Here is a 21756-nt window from a genome sequence, read left to right as displayed (position 1 = left end):
GGTGAGACGGAAGGGGTATTCAGAAGCTAGCGTTTGTCTATTTTGAATGGGGAATGCACCTTCCAGATTGTATAACTTCAGTACTATGAGTGTGAAATTTCAAGCTAATGTTGTATAACTCTTTACACAATTTTGATGACTTCTGTTCATGGCAAAAAATCCAATATTTAAAAGTTGGATAAAGAACGAATTATAACTTCAGTGGGTTTAAGTAAAACTCTTACCCATATATGGATAACTGTACTTCACAGAGTGTATAACTCTTGTACACAATTTGTATAACTCTTGTTATTTTTTGCAAAACTCATAACTGTCTAATAAATTTTGCCTTTTTCATAACTACAGTCATGTGTTGTATAACTCTTTTACACAATTTGTATAACTCTTGATATTTTTTGTATAACTCATAGCTATCTCAGAAATTTTTCCTTTTTTTCATAACTGCAGTCATGAGTTGTATAACTCCTGTACATAATTTGTATAACTTTACTTCACAGAGTGTATAACTCTAATTCTTATATGTAAAACTTGGATTTTAATTATGACTGACCAAGATGATTGATACCCGTCGTTGTGAGTACCAAAAATAATATTTATAATTTCCTATTAAGACTAACCTAGGCTAGTGGTAACAGGGTCGAACCACAGAGAGGCGGGGGAGTTATAGTTGCTTTTGTTTCAGTCTATCGGTAACAGTTATGGGGATTTTGGTTTGAGTCGATTCTAGAACTAATAACATAAAATAAATAAATAAATAAAAGCAAATAAGGATGTAAACAACGATGAAAGGAAATGCTAAGACGGTCGGTTCACTACAGCTTCGATGGCACATAAGTCTAGGTAAGTCTCTAAATACGGTCGCGAAGGATGGGGAAAACAAGTCCTCTCGGTCCATGATAAATAGTAGCTACCTCTCGGCCTATGCTACTAATCCCTAAGTCTCATTAATACTAACTCTCGTTCTTGATTAATGATTCCTAATGCAAACTAAATTACGTTATCTCTCGATCTTAGCAATTTAGTAGTTTTAATTCGTTAATTATTGTCCATTCCTATCTCTCGATCTACGGGATGGTCAAGTTTAAGCATCTATCAAGTCTCCTCTCGGTCTCATTGAAAGATAAAGCACTTACTGAAACAAACAAAGCAAACCCAGACGCTGAAGTCACTGATCGATCGACCACTACTCGGTCGATCGACCATTGTTCAGCTCGATCGATCGACCAGATAAGCCAGTCGATCGACCAAGCCCTAATGCGAGGTCACCTATTCTAATGCCATCTACGCCATAGATCCCCTACATCTTAGCAAGGGTAATTTAGCTAGACATAATTGAAATAACAACAAAGAATAAACTTAACGATTAAAACATTCGAATTCATGCTTAAAATAATTAAACGAATAATTAACATAAAACGATGATTCGGCTTTGGGAAACTAATCTATCAATTCTAATGCTACGAAATAAAGTAATTAAACTGAAATAAAGACAGGAGAATACCAAGGGAATTTGAGAACAAATATCCAAAACCGATTGCGAAATAACTTGTATTAAAGAACCCTAATAAATTTCATGAACTAAAACTGAAATAATAACTGAATGAAAACTGAATGTATAAAACTGGATGTCAGGTTACGTTATATAGCAATCTCACGTAACATTATTCCTAAACCTAATATACATTGGGCTTCCTTATTCTCGATCTTTTATTTTGCGTCGGACCGTTGTTGATCGATCGACCATAAGCATCAGTCGATCGACTAAGTAGCAGCGAACAGTAGCTACTGGAACCCGTGGGGTGGTCGATCGACCACTTGGACCAGTCGATCGACCAAGAGTGCTGTACAGAATAACATTCTGACGATTCCTGCAGCGCGCACCGATCTTAAAACAGCTGCCATTTCTTCGTTACTTGGTCAAATAAGGCGTTCTATGCGGCGTTGGAAAGCTAAGAGGATAAGCTTTCACCTCCAATTGGAATCACTCGATTATCTGCTCTAGAACTCTAGATATAGCCATCTGAATGGGGCTGCAATATCGTGAAATGCCTCTTTTGCTTGTTAAACTCGTACGCACCCTTGCTTTTGCTATCTTTTAGGCCTTGAAACGCGCACCAAGCTCATTCCTCGAGTCAACACTTCATGCCAAATGCAATGCTAAGTGCTTAGGGACGGATTCGGCTTATTTTCCGCTGAAATCTTCATATTCCTACAAAATCACAAGAAAAGGAAGAAATACACGAAACAAGGGAAATAGTAGCATAAACTACTCAATTGAGCTCTGAAATGCGTGTGAAATGAGGTGCAAAACATCATATATTAGACACGCATCAAACTTCCCCAAACCAAACCCTTGCTTGTCCCCAAGCAAGAACTAGACTCGATCCTAAAACCTAATGGAACGAGTTCAATCTCAGAGCGAAATGCAAACTGTCAAGCCTAAACCAATTTAATGCAATAACTAACAATCAATTAGCAATGTGAATCATGCAAATGAGTTATGTAGTCGTTAAAAACTCGCTGAACCATCAACTGTAGAGACTTATCAAATCGGACTCTCACGGGTCGCTCATATCACTCAATAAAGCACAGGTGAATAATGTATAAGATAGAAAGAAGTAATTTTGTGAAGACTCTCACCTAACTACGACCTATGAGAACATGCCTGCAGTCTAATATGAAAATGATCTCTACAACCGTACATATGCATTCCAACCAAACCAATGACCATGACACATGCCGAGGTAAATATGGATATGTGAGGTAATGGGTAAGAAGGGGCTAAAAAAAGAATTTGGATATGAGGAGTAATAAGCCAAGCTAGTAACTTCAATCCAAACTATAAGCGAATCCCAACTTCAAACTCAATGTAAATGATACAAGACGGTGCCAATTCAAGGCACAAAGCTCACAACCTCCATAAAAGTTAACTCCCCAAAGAATATAAATGATAAAATGGGAGTATAAATCACCAACTCGTAACAAATGAAGCATGTGATTTTTTCGAACTTTATTTTTCTCGGGATGCAGTCGATCGACCATAGGGAGCAGTCGATCGACCAACTTCTACAGCACTCGTTTCTTTTTTCTTTTCTTTCTTTTTCGAATCATTTTTCTCTTTTCTATTTTTTTCTTCCTTTTTCTTTCATCTTCCCAACATCATCTCAAAATGAGCATATAACCAAATTTGCAATAAAACATTCCCAAAAACTACCAGTACTAGCTCGGATAGGGTAGGCTAAATAATGGTATGTAGCTTATGGGACAAAAAGGCAAATTTGGCTATGTGAGGCTTATGGGTAAAATGAATAAAGGGGAAACCTCTACCACATGTGTCAACAAACCACAAACCGAATGCATACGGGTATTAAGCAGATTAAGTTCATATTTATGCACATTTATGTAACATGTCTCATAAGGAGTAACTACTCACATTCCTAGATAAACTGGTCATGAATGTCACCAATTATAGGCTCTAAATCTCAGAATATGATGTAGTTTGCCAAAAATCAAAGTCAAGTTATCAAGTTCAGCAAGAAATTTAACGAAAACTCGTAGACTATGCATATATGATTCTACTAATAACATGTCAATTAAGCAAGGCTCAGGCAAAACAGGTGCAATCGCAGTATCATCCTTGAGATACTACCGTTCCGACTCGACCTACATGCTAAAATAAACGTGCATTTTTGGAATTTTTTGAAATTTTTCAATTTTTTTGAATTTTCTATATATAAGGGAAATGAAATAAACAAATGCAAACTGAAATGTAAACGTGAATGCAAGCAAATGAAATGCAACGCAAAACCCTTCCCCAAACCAAATCGCACAATGTCCCCATTGTGCAAAATCATGTAATGAAGAAATGAGAAATGGGAATTTGCGTTAAATTAAACAAACAAGACATGAAGTGGAAATCGGGAACTCACAAGACTTTAAGCGCAGCAAAAGGAAACCTCCCCAAACCAGCGTGAGCTAGGAGGTTTCAGTAGCCAGCAGTGCTACCAAATAATAAGTACCTGAAAAGACAAACAAAAGATACCGCGTGTAAAACGAGAAAACAATTATGAACGGTACAATTATGTGCAAAAACGAAAAGCAGAAGAAATCATAAATAAGACGGAAAATAAAGTGGAGGGAAGACTCCCTCAATTCCGCAAAACGATCAAACACAGCAGGGGAATGATCAAAAATAGGTACAGCAGCGAACTTGGTCGATCGACCACATCACCCAGTCGATCGACCAGGTGAACAGGAACAGAAGCTCCTGGAGATCGCAGCTCAGTCGATCGACCATACTAGCCAGTCGATCGACTGCAATAACTGCTGTAACTTTCTGATTTCGTCTAATTAGCTCAATAAAGAGAGCTAATAAGGTCTTCAACCTGCAAGAGCACATAATAACGCGCCCAAAATTGCGCAAACCCAAAGTAATAGTCTAAAGTATTAAAATCCTAAACAAACCAATCAAAATGCGAAGTCTCGCGCACACGAAAGCAATAAAAAGTCTAAAAGCGGTAAAGAGTCTTTAAAAAGGTCTAAGAAACGCATAGATCAACGGAAATTGCGGAAAATCTCCGACCAAGGCTTCTGTCTACATGAAGTAGCTTCCGCAGTGCTCATCTCAGAAGCTGGGCTCCATTCTACTCCAACTGGGATGCTCAATGGATCATCTCTAGCATCTTCCCAAGCGTGGCCATCATCTCCTAGCTCCTCACACTCGAGATCCGACTCCGAAATTTTGACTGGCTCCTTCTTCTTGGGCTCTTCATCTGGCTCCTCGTCAGTTGCATAGCTCAGACATCCCAAACCGCCTCTTTGAACAATGGGCTCCTTCACAGCTGGAGCATTGAGTGGCTCTTCCTTCCCCAAACCAGTTCCTGCAATATTCAAAACAGAAGAATCTTCCTCCAATTTGCTCCCAATCTGGGGCGGAGGTGTCATGACAGGAATAGGTACAGGTAAGGAAGTGGGAATGTCAGAAAGCACAGAATAAGATTTCTTTTCAGAAATCATATTACAGGTCATGGGCCACATGGGGTCTTTCTTCCTAAGGGACTGGGCAAACATAATAGAGTGCTTCCCTACCTTAAATCTCAAAGTTCTTTCCCCTACATCAATTATTGCACCAGCAGTGTGCAAAAACGGTCTTCCCAAAATAATTGGGGTGTTGACATCTTCAGGAATATCCAAAACAACAAAGTCAACAGGAAAAAGAACTTTTCAATTTGAACAGGCACATTCTCTAAGACCCCTACTGGCTGAACTGCAGAACGGTCAGCCATTTGCACAGTCATGTCAGTAATGACAAATCTAGTCAATCCCAACTTCTTAGCCATACTCAAAGGCATAACACTGACACTAGCCCCTAAATCACATAATGCCTTCTCGATTGAGAAGGTACCAATATTGCAGGGGACAGAGAAACTACCTGGGTCAGACAGTTTATGAGTAGCAGTATGAGTTAAGTACGAACTAGACTCTTCAGTTAAATGCACTGACTCCACAACATTCAAAGACCTTTTCTTAGCTAGCAATTGTTTCATGAACTTCATATACGCAGGTACTTGATTAACTAGCTCTAAGAAAGGAATTTGCACATTAAGACTACGCACGACATCTTTAAATTTATCGAATGTTACCTCATCTTTGGTCGGCACTAGTCTTTCTGGATAAGGGGCTGTCAGAATTAGCTTTGCCCTCTCCTCTAAGTCTCTCATACCGGCATCAGTGGACTTAGGCTCAAAATCCACTACTTCCTCCTTGTTATAGCTTGACCCTTCTTCAGACCGTCTCAAGAATGAACCATTGACCGTCGTAGGGTCATACTTTGGGATTGGAACGGACCCATCAGCATCTGGATCTTGCCTTAATATTTTCGGAGCTGTCGTACCCCGAAATAAGTGATCCCTCAAGTCGTCTGGCATCGGAGGACGAAAAGACTCACCTACAAAGACGGCGTCGTCAGTCAATCGACCATGCATGTCAGTCGATCGACTGACTTCTACAGGAACAGTTGCTGCTGTATGTCGCGGACTGGTCAGTCGACCGGGTGAAGTGGTCGATCGACCATGATTACTGCTGGTCGCCTTTTCCTCGCCCTTTTTATTCTTTCCTTTTCCAGCAGCTTTCTTAGGTCCATCAAGAGCGGACCCGCTCCTCAACGTCATTGCATGTACGGTCTCAATCGCCTGATTCGGGGAGTGGAATTGACTCGGTATCTCATTTGCATTCTTGTCTAATGTAGCAATTTGAGATATCGCTTCGTGATTAGGGCCTGATTCGCCGCATTGCTTTTTTGTACTTCCACCATAAGCAGCTGCACTAGACTCGTCAACTCTGCAACTTCGTTTTTCAACTCTTGCTGTGACGGAGTGGATGGTGGTGGGGCTTCATAAGGAGGCTCATATGGTTGATGCGGTGAAATAGGAGCGTAGTTATATGAATTGTCGAGCTGAAGTTGATGAAAAGCAAACATCTTCTCCTTAGGGTGCCCGCATGCCTCAGGTGTGTGTCCCGTTCCGCCGCATCTCCCACAAAACGGCACCTGCTGCTCCTGAGAATGGAACATGGCTGCACCCTTCTGAAGTACTGTAGATAGGACCTATAGGACCTAACAAAACAACACTAGAGGAAAAGGGTAAGAACTGCCTCAAGGTACTCAGTCTTCCCTTGAGGCGAAACAAAGACTAAAATAAATAAATAAAAAACAACTAAAACTAGCGCTGCCTCCCCGGCAACGGCGCCAAAATTTGATACCCGTCGTTGTGAGTACCAAAAATAATATTTATAATTTCCTATTAAGACTAACCTAGGCTAGTGGTAACAGGGTCGAACCACAGAGGGGCGGGGGAGTTATAGTTGCTTTTGTTTGATCTATCGGATATGATTATGGGGTTTTGGTTTGAGTCGATTCTAGAACTAATAACATAAAATAAATAAATAAATAAAAGCAAATAAGGATGTAAACAACGATGAAAGGAAATGCTAAGACGGTCGGTTCACTACAGCTTCGATGGCACATAAGTCTAGGTAAGTCTCGAAATACGGTCGCGAAGGATGGGGAAAACAAGTCCTCTCGGTCCATGATAAATAGTAGCTACCTCTCGGCCTATGCTACTAATCCCTAAATCTCATTAATACTAACTCTCGTTCTTGATTAATGATTCCTAATGCAAACTAAATTACGTTCTCTCGATCTTAGCAATTTAGTAGTTTTAATTCGTTAATTATTGTCCATTCCTATCTCTCGATCTACGGGATGGTCAAGTTTAAGCATCTATCAAGTCTCCTCTCGGTCTCATTGAAAGATAAAGCACTTAACGAAACAAACAAAGCAAACCCAGACGCGAAGTCAGTCGATCGATCAGCTACTCCAGTCGATCGACCAACCGGCTCAGTCGATCGACCAGATAAGCCAGTCGATCGACCAAGCCCTAATGCGAGGTCACCTATTCTAATGCCATCTACGCCATAGATCCCCTACATCTTAGCAAGGGTAATTTAGCTAGACATAATTGAAATAACAACAGCAATAAACTTAACGATTAAAACATTCGAATTCATGCTTAAAATAATTAAACGAATAATTAACATAAAACGATGATTCGGCTTTGGGAAACTAATCTATCAATTCTAATGCTACGAAATAAAGTAATTAAACTGAAATAAAGACAGGAGAATACCGAAGGGAATTTGCAGAACAAATATCCAAAACCGATTGCGAAATAACTTGTATTAAAGAACCCTAATAAATTTCATGAACTAAAACTGAAATAATAACTGAATGAAAACTGAATGTATAAAACTGGATGTCAGGTTACGTTATATAGCAATCTCACGTAACATTATTCCTAAACCTAATATATATTGGGCTTCCTTATTCTCGATCTTTTATTTTGCGTCAGACCCGTTGTTCAGTCGATCGACCATAAGCATCAGTCGATCGACTAAGTAGCAGCGAACAGTAGCTACTGGAACCCATGGGGTGGTCGATCGACCACTTGGACCAGTCGATCGACCAAGAGTGCTGTACAGAATAGCATTCTGACGATTCCTGCAGCGCGCACCGATCTTAAAACAGCTGCCATTTCTTCGTTACTTGGTCAAATCAGGCGTTCTATGCGGCGTTGGAAAGCTAAGAGGATAAGCTTTCACCTCCAATTGGAATCACTCGATTATCTGCTCTAGAACTCTAGATATGGCCATCTGAATGGGGCTGCAATATCGTGAAATGCCTCTTTTGCTTGTTAAACTCGTACGCACCCTTGCTTTTGCTATCTTTTAGGCCTTGAAACGCGCACCAAGCTCATTCCTCGAGTCAACACTTCATGCCAAATGCAATGCTAAGTGCTTAGGGATGGATTCGGCTTATTTTCCGCTGAAATCTTCATATTCCTACAAAATCACAAGAAAAGGAAGAAATACACGAAACAAGGGAAATAGTAGCATAAACTACTCAATTGAGCTCTGAAATGCGTGTGAAATGAGGTGCAAAACATCATATATTAGACACGCATCAATGATATAATAACAATCTATTCCAAAAAGTTGTCTAAGTTGTTAAGTTGTTTCTTGACAACATACTAGAGTTGCAAAAACAGAGAATACAAAATCAAAGGAAATACATTCTATTTTTTCGCAGTTTTTTTCTCTGCTCTTCGCGCTGCTTTTCGTCTAGCTTCTACTTGCTTTAGGATCTGGTCTTTGTCGCCAATGAAACCGTTGACCTTGGTCAGAACTCCTTGCCCGATGATGTTCATGTCAGCTAGGACAAGCGCCGCTGCCAGCTGGATTACCAAATACCGACGGTTCACCTTCCTCTCAAGATCAACGTGACCAAAACTATGACCCTCGTACATTAACATGTGCATCATGGTGAACAAGCCAGACTTGGTGTCGTTGATTGTTTGATTATGCCAAGCAAACTGGATCTGGCGAAACTGGAACTCCGGTAGGATTTTTCCTCTCTCCTTGTCCTCGTCCCTAGACTCCAGATAGTCGCTCATGAGGCTCGCCTGGCACAAAGTCAGAAACGTCATAAAGTGAAATTGTAAAGCGGGGACTACAATTTGAGTTGAACGTAATTACAATTTAATTCCACTTACAATTACATGACATGCTTTGCATATATCCGACTGGCCCGGACTTGAGTAGTACTTATTGTCAAGAAGATCAATCATCCTAGAATTAAAGTTTATACACGCACATACATAATGGGCTTCAATCTTAATGGGTACGAAGATTAAATCAGCCTTCAAGCTGAAATCTTTGCCACTGTCGATTCTGAAGACGTCCCACATATTGTACAACCTTTCGGTGTCCGGTGTTTGTTGGACCGGGTTTCGTACAAGGCTCAAGATTATTTCCTGTTCAAGTAGAAGTATATGTGTGAGGATACCAGAGGAGTTATAGGGCTTGTGCATTGGACTTGCACAGTAACTCTTATAGCATATTGAAGTATGCCTAAGTTCATAGTGGCTGTTAATAACTTCTCAAAACAAAATGTGTAAGTCCATAGAGGGTATGTATAACTTTAGTCTTATTTTCCTCTGTGAAAGTTTTAAATATCATACCCTCAAAGTATAACTCTAAAAGAGGGTATGTGAAACTCTTAAAGCATATTAAAGGATTGATTACGACCATACCATATGGCGGATACCGAAGAAAGACGAACGGACAATCGCGCACTCCTCTGCCTCCAAACGATTAAGCAACAAGGACCAACACTCAATCACGGAATCATCGATTGGCGTCTCAGGGAGCATGGACAACATTTGCAACCTATTAATTGTTGCGTGCCGGGAATAGTTCACAAGTGGTTCACTGTGGTTCAGACAGCAAGTGTTAGTCAGGCTATAACGTCTACTAAATAGGAAGATAACTTCAATTAATATGACTGCATAACTTCGGTGATGAAAGTCACAACTGCAGATTAGGACAGTGTAACTCCATTAACGATATATATAACTTCAGTGATGAAACATATAACTCCAGGTATTACTCTAAGTATAACTCCAGGCCTCTAATGTATAACCCCAAAATATATATTGTACAACTCTAAGCATATACTGCAAAACTCTAGGTAAATAATGTACAATTCCAGTATGGAATGTCTCTATATTGATAAAACTTAATATGATAAAACATTAGGATTTTAGACAGCTTACCCATTTGGAAATTTGTAGTCATCAAGGAAAACGTAATCAGCCACTTGTTTGTGATACACCGGGATATCCCTAATTAATGCCTTGTTCAACTTCAGCATCTTGGCGACAACTGTAAGGTCGGCGTCTGGTTCCCCGCAATATGTGGTGCAACTAAGGCCATCGCCCTTACCCCGGGAGCGGCTATTAACAGCTGAGAGGGCCCGACTAGACGACGTCCGGCCCAGGGCTACTTTAGAAGGAGGGGTCTGATAGGTTGAACTGACTTTAGAGCGTTTAGCAGCACTGTTCTCTCCGACAATTCCAACACCTCTCTTCCTTCCACTTGTGTTGTCGGCTAACCTCTGTGCCTCACGCAGCTCCTCCATTTCCCGGTCTTTAAGCTCCTTAAAAGTTGTTACCCTAGATAACACAGCTTCCATATCCTCGTTAATGTCACTGAGGACAAGGGTGGCAGCAACTTCCGCTCGCATGAGGTCATTGCTGTCCTTTGTCCCTATGGTACACTCGAATGGCTCTCCACGGTACAGCAACATATGAACCATGACGTAAAGACCACAATCATTGTCAGTATACCCTGATCCCTGCCAGTTGAATTTAATGTTGACAAAAGAAAACCCTTCAACTTTCTTCCCTTTGTCGAGCCCTTTGTAGGCCATATACTTTCCCATTGCATCAGCCTGGCAGAAGTTAGGCAAGGCGTTTCAAAGAGGAAGAGCAATTAACAAAACAATGGAACTGAAAATTAATCTAGTCACCAGTTTTATAAGACTTACAGTAATATGCGCAATCCCTCCATATGGTAATTTCAGAAGATCGTCCTCGTAAGAACGATTATCAAGGTACTCAATCTGCTCAGAGAGGAAATTTATGCAAATGCAAGAGTAATGATCTTGATCGCCAGTGCTTACCAGGACGAAAACCTACAAACATGCACCAAAAGTCTAAGAGTTATAAAACATAATTAGCAGATTAGAGGCATACATATTGTGCATTATTGGAATTATACATTCTATGGTTAGAGTTATACATTATATGTCCAGAGTTGTGCATTCAATTTCTAGAGTTATACAGTATATTCTTGCAGTTGTACATTATGTGCATAGAGTTATACATTCTATGATTAAAGTTATACATTCTATGATTAGAGTTATGGAGTGAAGTTAGCCACTCATCAAAACTCTAAGCATATACTGTATAACTCTAGGCAAATAATGTATAACTTCAGCCCATAGAATGTATAACTCTAGCCATAAAATGTATAACTGTAAGCATTGTGTAACTCCAGGTATTACTCTAGGTATAACTCCAGGCCTCTAATGTATAACTCCATGTGCATATATTGTACAACTCTAAGCATATACGGTACAACTCTAAGCATATACTGTAAAACTCTAGGCAAATAATGTATAATTCCAGTATGGAAATGTCTCTATATTGATATCTGAGCTCACCAAATCAGAGTCCAATTGGAATGGACTAGAAAACGACTCTTGCCACATGTCCCACGAGGCACAAAAGCTTTCAAAATGATCAACAACCAAGTTTGTTTTCCTGCCTTGCCAAATTGCAACTGCTAGGTCCTATAAAAATGATAGACGGGGGTTGGCAGCTTATATCACAAGTTACGTACATTTTGTCACAAAATAACTTGCAGAGTTCAAGCACACTTACAGTGTGATTTAGGCCAAAGAAACAGCGCGAACTTGCAACAGCTGCGGTGTTCGCGTGCGTAAGATGATTGAGTAGTACAGACCAGCAGTCGATGACATTAGTCATAATCTGAGACCCGGGCATCAACGTCTGGAGATCAATACACGTTATCCAGTTTGGACAGGCATATGTGACCAATTGTTCCCTACAAAGGATTAGCAAAATCAGACACGCAGCAAGGGAAAAGATGCATGGCCTGTTTCACTGTCGTATTGAAATATAGGTAAAACTTATATTTTACTTACTCTTTATTATGGGCGTGGAATTGGTCAAAGACATAATCCATTACATCCTTCCTAACTCTGAACACCGTCCTGAAGAGTTCCTTGTTAAATTGCAAGAATGTGAGCATACGTCTTTGGTCGAGGTTCGGGTGCCCCGCAATCCTGAGAACAACCTAGGTTCTCAGGTACAATGTCCATACATGGAAGGGGGGCAGTTGAATGGAGTAAGAAAGGATGGTGGATCATGTCATATCGTGGCACATACAAAGGGGTGGGGGTGGTGCAACCGGCTCAACCCTAGCACCAGCAATTTCAGCTACCACACCTTCTTTGGCCGCACTGGCCGTTCGCTCATCAACCCCGGCAAATGCCTCATTCAAATCTGTCGTGCTCATGAAAGTCAGAGGGATTTGATTTCCACTCCATTCCGTTGAAGGATCCCCCGGGGTGACCTCCGCACCCTCGACAACAACTACAATTTCACTCCCGTTGTTAGAATGTTGTTCAACATTCTCAATTACATCCTTTTGAACAGTGGCCTGAATGAAAAATAATGAAAATTAAACACCATGCTTTTGTATCAAAAAAGTTACAGGTATAACTCTAAAAGTGATTCAAAGAGGTCACAGAGTTACATACCCAATGAATTACAGTTATACATAGAAGGGCAAGAGTTATACACATGTGTGAAGTATTAAAAATATGCTATAAGAGTTATACATATTTGAGTTAGAGTTATATACATATGGTTAAGAGTTGTACCAAACGGCAGTTGCAGTTGCATAGATTGAAAGATAAAGTTATACAAATAGGCACTACAGTTACAAGGCCTCATCATAAATTTCAACAAAGTTATATTTTATCAACTTAGAGTTATACACGACCAATTAAAAAAAAAACAACGAACGTATAACAAGTATTAAGCACAAATTAACAAACTTACCTCGCCACCAGGACCACTCCCGTACGCTAGAAGTCCACATAAAGCTTCCTTCATTTCAGCAGTAGAAAACATACACTCCATCAATTCTTGTGTATCCATTGGCAATGATGGGACAGTAGATTTTTCCATCTCCTTATATGACGGTTGTTTGTCTGACAATCTTTCAACATTTTCTTCCAATCCCTCCCCATGAACTTGCTCATGCACCTCATCATCTACTCCGGGCCGAGTTTCAGCATCCTCTGACCGTCCGTCAGCTTGGTCTACAATGTCTGACAATCTTTCATGGTCAATGTCTGGCAATCTTTCAACATTTAGAACATTTTCTTTCAATTCCTCCCCATGAACGTGCTCATGCACCTCATCACCTGCCCCGAGCCGAGTTTCAGCATCCTCTGACCGGCTGTAAGCTTGCTCAATTTCCTCCTCGGTGTAATTCGCCTCCAACAACAGCTCTCTGACAGTCTGGACGGAGGTGCACGCAACTTGATCCTCTAACCCTGGGCTAGCATCTGACAACACATTATCGACTACTGTATCACCTCCCACTTCCTCCATAATCTTTGACCATGAAACTGCAACTGATTTCGTTGGCGTGTCGGCTTTGACCGACTCTCGACGCGGCTCAACACGAGGGTTACCACCCCTGCCACAGTGCCACCCCCATCATTGGCGAGACTAGACAGAACTTCACTTATTTGACGCGTAGATGCATCGATTCCGTCATATTTTTTGGGGGGCTCACTAACTACCTCTCCAAATGCAGGAGCGTTACCAACGAAACCTTGACCTTTCGCAACTGCCTTGCTTCACGACGTACTTTTGAATCTTTTCACCCTCAAAGAATTCTTGAGAGGCCTGACTAGGATTTAGGTCCGTCGGATCACTAGTTACAGCTTTGATCCTTGCGGTTGCATCTGCGTACCGTGAATAGAACACAATAGCGTTCATTTGCATATGTAGATAAAGCTCGTGAGTACGCTGCATTGAAGAAGTACAGTAAGTTAGTTATATTATAATAGATGGGTACGTTCAATTTGAAAGCAGAATCAATGCAAAAATATATAATAGTTTGAACTTACATCGACCGCCCTAGCTTTCAATTCTTGGTCATCCTCGACACTGCTTTGGTAGTTCGATCTCGAATGAACTTCTTCTCGAAGTTGAGCGGGAGAGAGAGGGGTGGGGGCCCGATAGTGATAGTTTTGGTTCACGCGGGTCGCCGAGACCGATCTTGTCCAAACTCCTTCTATAAGAGGGATCTTGAAGGCACCTCGGATACCAGGTCTTAGACAAAGTTAAAGTACCCAATCCCCTTGAGCCACCTCAAATTTTACCCTATCTACAAGCGAAGTTTCATCCCAATGCTTAATCAAAGGTAGATCGTGGGGGCAAGGTTTACCCTTGTAATCATATCATTTGAAAGTAGCTTATCATGGGGAAGGAGATACATCCACCCAACATCGTTACCCCCTTTTACTGATCTGTCCCGCTTTCACCATCATTTCCAAAATATAAGAGCACCAGTCAAAATGCGGAATGGCTTTAGGATCTTCTCTGACCCTTAATGACTTCAAATCTATCCCGTTGTTTGGGGTGGGTGCAAGGAATAAAGACATAGAGAACAAAACAAATAGCCGGCAGAAATGATCGTCCGCCTCCTCGTGCTCCATAAGTTGCTTGTGAACTTTCCCTAAACTTATTGAACTATTTGCTTTGCCCACCCCATAAGCTTGCCGCCATTTGTCCTTCAGCTCCTTATTTTCGGGATCGTTGGACCCCTTGCGAACAGAGGTACCAACGGAGACGGTTGGGTCCAAAAGGTATCAAGAAACTTGATCATGCACGTCATGCTTACGATCATAAACTCCTTCTTCCGAGAAGCCCGAACACATATGACCCATCAGATAAGGACTCCAAGAACAGGCGAACGTGTGCAAGTGGGAAGCTGATAATCTTAAGCTCCAAAAGGCCACCAAACCCAATTTTCTTAACAGCGGACACCTGATCCTCATTAAGCTTTTCAATGAGAGAGACAAGTCTTTGAGATCGACACGAAACCGTGATTTCATGCACCCTCTTTACCCTTGGCTTGGCCTCAACTATCTGGGGAAAAGCAAGGACAACACAGAAAATTAGACATACTGTAGTTGCAATTAGAGATATTTGGAACAAAGAAATAGACATACTGTGAATTAAAGTTATACAATAGATAGTCAGAGTTATACAAAATATAAGTAAAGTTATAAATTCTGATAATAGAGTTAATCGGAAAATATCAAGAGTTGTAAATTCTGACAGCAAAAGTTATTCAAAATGTAATCAGAGTTATACAACAAATGACAACAGTTATAAAAAAGTCAAACTTTGAACCTTGGAATCAGCTCCCTTCTCAGTACTTGGTGCATCATCCATCTGTAGCTGACAAACAAATAGGGATTTAGATTATGTATAACCAAAATTCTGTTAAATCAAATTTCTATAAAATCCAAAATTCTTTTCAAAATTCAAAAGAAGAGATAATCAAGAGAGTTATAAAGAATAACAGTAGAGTTATACATATAATAACAAAAGTTAGACAATCTGAAACTAAAGTTATATAATGTGTAACTCTAGCCATAAATGTATAACTCTATTATTAAAATGTATAACTTCAAGTATATACTGTATAACTCTAGGCATATATTGTATAACTCCAGGAATAAAATGTACAACTCTAGGCATATATTGTATAACTCCAGTTATACATTATGACAGCAGAAGTTATTCAACATGTAATCAGAGTTGTACAACAAATGATCTAGATTATAACAAAAAGTCAAACTTTTTAAAGTCCATATAATGTATAACTCTTAACCATTCAAAAGAAGAGATAATCAGGAAAGTTAGCTATAAAGAGTAACAGTACAGTTATACATATAATAACAAGAGTTAGACATTCTGAAAACTAAAGTCATATAATGTATAACTCTAGCCATAAAATGTATAACTGTAAGCATATACAGTATAATGTATAACTCCAGGAATAACTCCAGGTAAAACTCTAGGTATAACTCCAAGAATCTAATGTATAACTCCAAAGCATATATTGTATAACTCTAGTCATATACTGTATAACTCTAGCTATATATTGTATAAATCCAGATATAAAATGTATAACTCTACGCATTTATTGTATAACTCTAGGCATAGAAACTAATTAGAAGTAGAGTTATACATATAACAATTAGAGTTTGACATTATGAAAGAAGAGTTGGTCACAGACTCAGAAGAACTATACATCTAGTAACCAGAGTTATACATCTAGTAACCAGATTTATACATATTGAGTACTAAAGTTATACATCTAGTAACCAGAGTTATACATCTACTAACCAGAGTTATACATATTGAGTACTAAAGCTATACATCTAGTAATCAGAGTTATACATCTACTAACCAGAGTTATACATATTGAGTACTAAAGTTATACATCTACTAACCAGAGTTATACATATTGAGTACTAAAGCTATACATCTAGTAACCAGAGTTATACATATACTAACCAGAGTTATACATATTGAGTACTAAAGTTATACATCTAGTAACCAGAGTTATACAACTAGTAACGTAAAAATAAAAATCGAAACTTTTAACCTGGATATCAAGTCCCTTGTCAATACTTTCTACAACATCCATCTGTAGATGACAAAACAATTGGGATTAGAATTATGCATATATTTAATTGAAGTTATACATCATTCTATAAGAGTTGTACCAACAAGACGAGCTTTTTTACCTTTGATTCAGATTTCTTGGAAGTTTTCTTGGCATTTTTCTTGGTAAAAACCATTGTTAATTATCAAATGAACTCATATTTGATCTGCACAACCATAATTAACAATTGAACAAATAAACATGAGCAAACCCATCATTGAAAATTGAAAAATCAAATGAACTCTTTTTATGATAATTGAAAAATCAAATGAACTCTTTTTATAATCAAATTAACAAAAAACAAAGTACAAATCACTAAATAAGGAACGCAAAAAATACCTTATAGAAAAATGGAGACAGACGAGTTTGCAGGCAACTTGGAATTAATTTGTAGCGATGAAAATGGCGTCTAATGAGTTGGAATTAATTGGTAGTGATGAAAAATGGGGGCGGTTGAGCTGGGAATAATTGGTAGTGGAAGATGGAGTTTATCAGCAATGTGAAGAAAACAAAAGGAAGACGAAATGACAGGAAATAGAGGGAAAAAAAACCGCAAGTTGTTTTGAATAACGTGGAAATTGAGGAAGGAAATTATGACAGACTGATGGACATTACACTATAGCATGCATGGGTTAGTGGTTAGAGGAGAGAGATAATTCTAAAGCATTAGTTGAGTGGGGTTTTACTGCACAATCTTGGCCATTGGTTTGCTTGATCCAACAGCCCACATTAGGCCTTATGGACTTAATATGATATAATGGCCTTAGTTGATCTCCTCTCTCTCTCTCTCTATATATATATATATATATATATATATATATGAGATCTAATGAGTCCACCCAATTTCCTTGAGTCCATAAGTCCTCTTTAGGGCCATTGAAAAGATAAGATGAAGGGTTGAGATGGAAGACAAAAAGCAAGGAATTACTGGATAATTAAACTCACTCTCTAGCTAACTTACTAATCCAAACTAATCAAATACTAATCCACTATATATAATTTATTTTTTCACCCACTTATCACTCATCTCACACAATCTCATTCACCTTCTCTCTCAAAAATCCAATTCAATCAAAATCCAAATAAATAAAACCCAATCCTCACCCACCCGACACCACCACCCACTACCACCGTCTCTCACAACCCACCACCTTATTCTCTTTCCGTCTCACCACCACGCGCCGCCTATCACCACAACCACACCACCGCACCTCCTCACCATACAAACACCACACCACACGCGCACATCCCGCTTCCACCACCACCACCTCCTCACCATACAAACACCACACCACACAACCTCGACTCCCCTCCTTTCTCGCATAAACCACCCCCACCACCCAAAATACGACCACCACATCTAAAAAAAACGTTAGATCTAAAAAAAAAGCTAGATTTCTTTGCTTATGGTGGTTTGTTGAAGGTGTGGGGTGGTTGTTAGCTAGATCTCCTTTTTTCAATTGTTTATGTGCTTGTTTCCAGTTTGTTTATGTATTTGTTTCAATTTTTGGAATATGGATTTGTATGCAAACGAGAAAGCTTTGGAAAATTCACACTGAATAATGCGAGTGGGGTTGTTATTAGCTGTATTTTAAAAAGACAAAGGTGTGGGGTGGTTGTTGGCTTTATTTGTTTATGTCATGTTTTCTTAAATTTCTCTTTCTCGTTTTTTTTTTTAGATTTTTTTTTCAAATTTGATTACACATGGTTTCAGATGTGGTTTCTTTTTTGATTTTTTTTTTTTTTAGATTTACACTTTTACTCTATTAAATACATTTGTAAGATACTTTTATTTTATTCTTATTAAATTTACAAACTAGATACACTCGAAAAGCGTATTTTAAATTCTTAGATCTACTTTTATTTTTTGATCTATAAAATAGATACTTTGTCTTTTCAAGATCTGTTTCTTTTTTTTTTAAGTTTCATAATAAGATAGTTATTGTTATTGTTATTGTTATTGTTATTGTTGGTTTTGGTGTTATTATTGTTGTTATTATACATTTACACTCGCATTTTTCAGATTATACTCATATTTTTTTTACATTTACGCTCGTATTTCTGTACATTTACACTCATATTTCTTTACATTTACACGCATTTTTCAGATTTACACTCATATTTCTTTACAATTACACTCATATTTCTTAACATTTACACTCATAATTTCTACATTTACACTCATATTTCTATACATTTACACTCATATATCTGTATATTTACACTAGTTAAATTTATATAGATTTGCACTCATATATTTTTATGGATATGAGTTGGTGGTGGAGGATGACGGTGGTGATGTTTGTTGGTAGTCGGACTAAAGTTTTACTCGTAAAGGACCAAACTTACACTTATAAAGTACCAAAAGTCACACTCATAGGACCAAATTTACACTCTTAAAATATTACATTTACACACGTAAAACATCAAATTTACACTTATAAAATGTTAAAATTATATAAATTCAAAATTTTCGTCACAAAAAATCAAATTTACACTCTTAAAATATTACATTTACACATGTAAAATATCAAATTTACACTTATAAAATGTTAAAATTATATAAATTCAAAATTTCCGTCACAAAAACTCAAATTTACACTCTTAAAATGTTACATTTACACTCTTAAAATGTTACATTTACACTCGTAAAACATCAAATTTACACTTGTAAAATGTTAAAATTATATAAATTCAAAATTTCTGTCACAAAAAAATCAAATTTACACTCGTAAAACATCAAATTTACACTTATAAAATGTTAAAATTATATAAATTCAAAATTTCCTTCACAAAAAATCAAATTTACACTCTAAAAATGTTACATTTACACTCGTAAAACATCACATTTATACTTGTAAAATGTTAAAATTATATAAATTCAAAATTTCCGTCACAAAAAAATCAAATTTACACTCTTAAAATGTTACATTTACACTCGTAAAACATCACATTTACACTTGTAAAATGTTCAAATTATATAAATTCATAATTTCCGTCACAAAAAATCAAATTTACACTCTTAAAACGTTACATTTACACTCGTAAAACATCAAATTTACACTTGTAAAATGTTAAAATTATATAAATTCAAAATTTCCGTCACAAAAAATCAAATTTACACTCTAAAAATGTTACATTTACACTCGTAAAACATCACATTTACACTTGTAAAATGTTCAAATTATATAAATTCAAAATTTCCGTCACAAAAAATCAAATTTACACTGTTAAAATGTTACATTTACACTTGTAAAACTCATACAACATTACATTTACACTTCTGAAATCTGAAACACGAAACTGATTAATTAGGGGCTAGAGAGAGAAAGAAAAATTAATTAGTGTATAGAAATTTGATTAGTGGTAATTTTTTTTTGGTAATTTTCAATCTCAACCACCCATCTCAATCCAACCATCCACATTTTTTACCTTTTCTTTTTAATAGTCCTTAATCAAATTCATCTCAACCATCCATTGAGTCCATCCAATGGCCCTTAAAGGGACTTATGGACTCAATGACACATGTTGGACTCATTAGAACTCCTATATATATATATATATATATATATATATAAACAACGGGCTATCTTTTTAATACACGTAGCCGATACGTGTTAAACAGTAGAGTGTCAGTATTTTTTGTGTAGAATGACTCATAAACTATCCCAAACAGGGGCGGCCCAGATCTTGTTCAATTCGGTTCACCTAACCGGGGCCCAATGAGTTTGGGGGGCTCATCTAGAAAGAGTTATTGGTTAAGTATGTAATTAAGTTTTATGATGTTAACAAGCATTCTTATGGCCTAGGGGTAATAGGCCTAATAGCAAACAACAAAGAAAGCCTACCTAGGTCCTAGGATCGATTCCTCTTGTTATCATTTTACATCAATTATTTTTGGGGTTTTTTTGTTGTATTTCCATTTTCCGCTTTACATCAATTATTTTTGGGATTTTTTGTTGTATTTTCATTTTCCGCCTCGATCTCGTACATAACAATAGGCTCGTAAACTAATTGACAATTGATGAATGATGACTCAGTCAACTAATTAATTTTTTTTTTCATTAGTTAGCTTTAATTAATTATTTTAGTTTCTTTCTTCTTCTTTTATAATCTCTTGTTAATTTTGACTTCGTAAATTTTAAAAGTTCATTTGTATGGAGTATCCCCTTCAAATTTCAATATTTAAAAGCAATTCACCATTTTAGTGTAAGTGACTCTAGATAATTTTGTTGCTTTTAAAAAAATGTTGGTCTTAATTACTTATGACCCTCTTAACCTCCCTTGTTTTACTTCTACTTCTAATTGAATCGGGTGTGAAAACAGTCTATAAGTTAAGACGGTCTTAAATAAGAATAGTGTTAGAATTCTTAGAAAAGTGATCTTATTTAACGGAACAAATATGCATGTTATTATCGATGATGCACTTATCGTACTAAATTTTTTATTGTAGCCTTATTTTTCAAATTACTTTACTCCTAGAAGTAAAAGTATAAATACGCTAATTGGAAGAAATAGAGACAATATTTGTTTTTACAAGAAACAAAATAATATAACTAAAGTTTTATGATTAAAATCGAATATTAACGCGATTAATTTTATATTTATAGTATTTGAAATTTTGAATATTAGGCCTCCTCATACATTAAAGGTGTAACACCCCCATACTCCAAGTGCCTTACCAGGACCACTCAGGTATAAGGATACTACCATCTTGGTTGCCCGAGGTAATGAATATCATAAGACAATAAAGAAACGTACTTTAAAAGTAATTATAGTTTAAGTGATTACATGTTCAAAACCAAAACTGATAAAAGGAAATACAAGTTCTCAAAACTATCTACTATCAAAATACTATCAAGCGTCGGACACAGCGGAAGACTTCTAAACTGCAACGTGGTGACTCATCCCAGCTATCCCATACGCATCGTCTCATACGTGCTCAATAACTGCTCACCACCCCCGAATGGATCACAACAATTTTTAAAACATTTAAACGGGGTCAGTACTATT

Source organism: Silene latifolia, chromosome 11, assembly GCF_048544455.1.
Source record: "Silene latifolia isolate original U9 population chromosome 11, ASM4854445v1, whole genome shotgun sequence".
Classification (NCBI taxonomy): Eukaryota; Viridiplantae; Streptophyta; class Magnoliopsida; order Caryophyllales; family Caryophyllaceae; genus Silene; species Silene latifolia.
The sequence above is the reverse complement of the archived record's forward strand: the minus strand, read 5'-3'. Positions refer to the sequence as shown.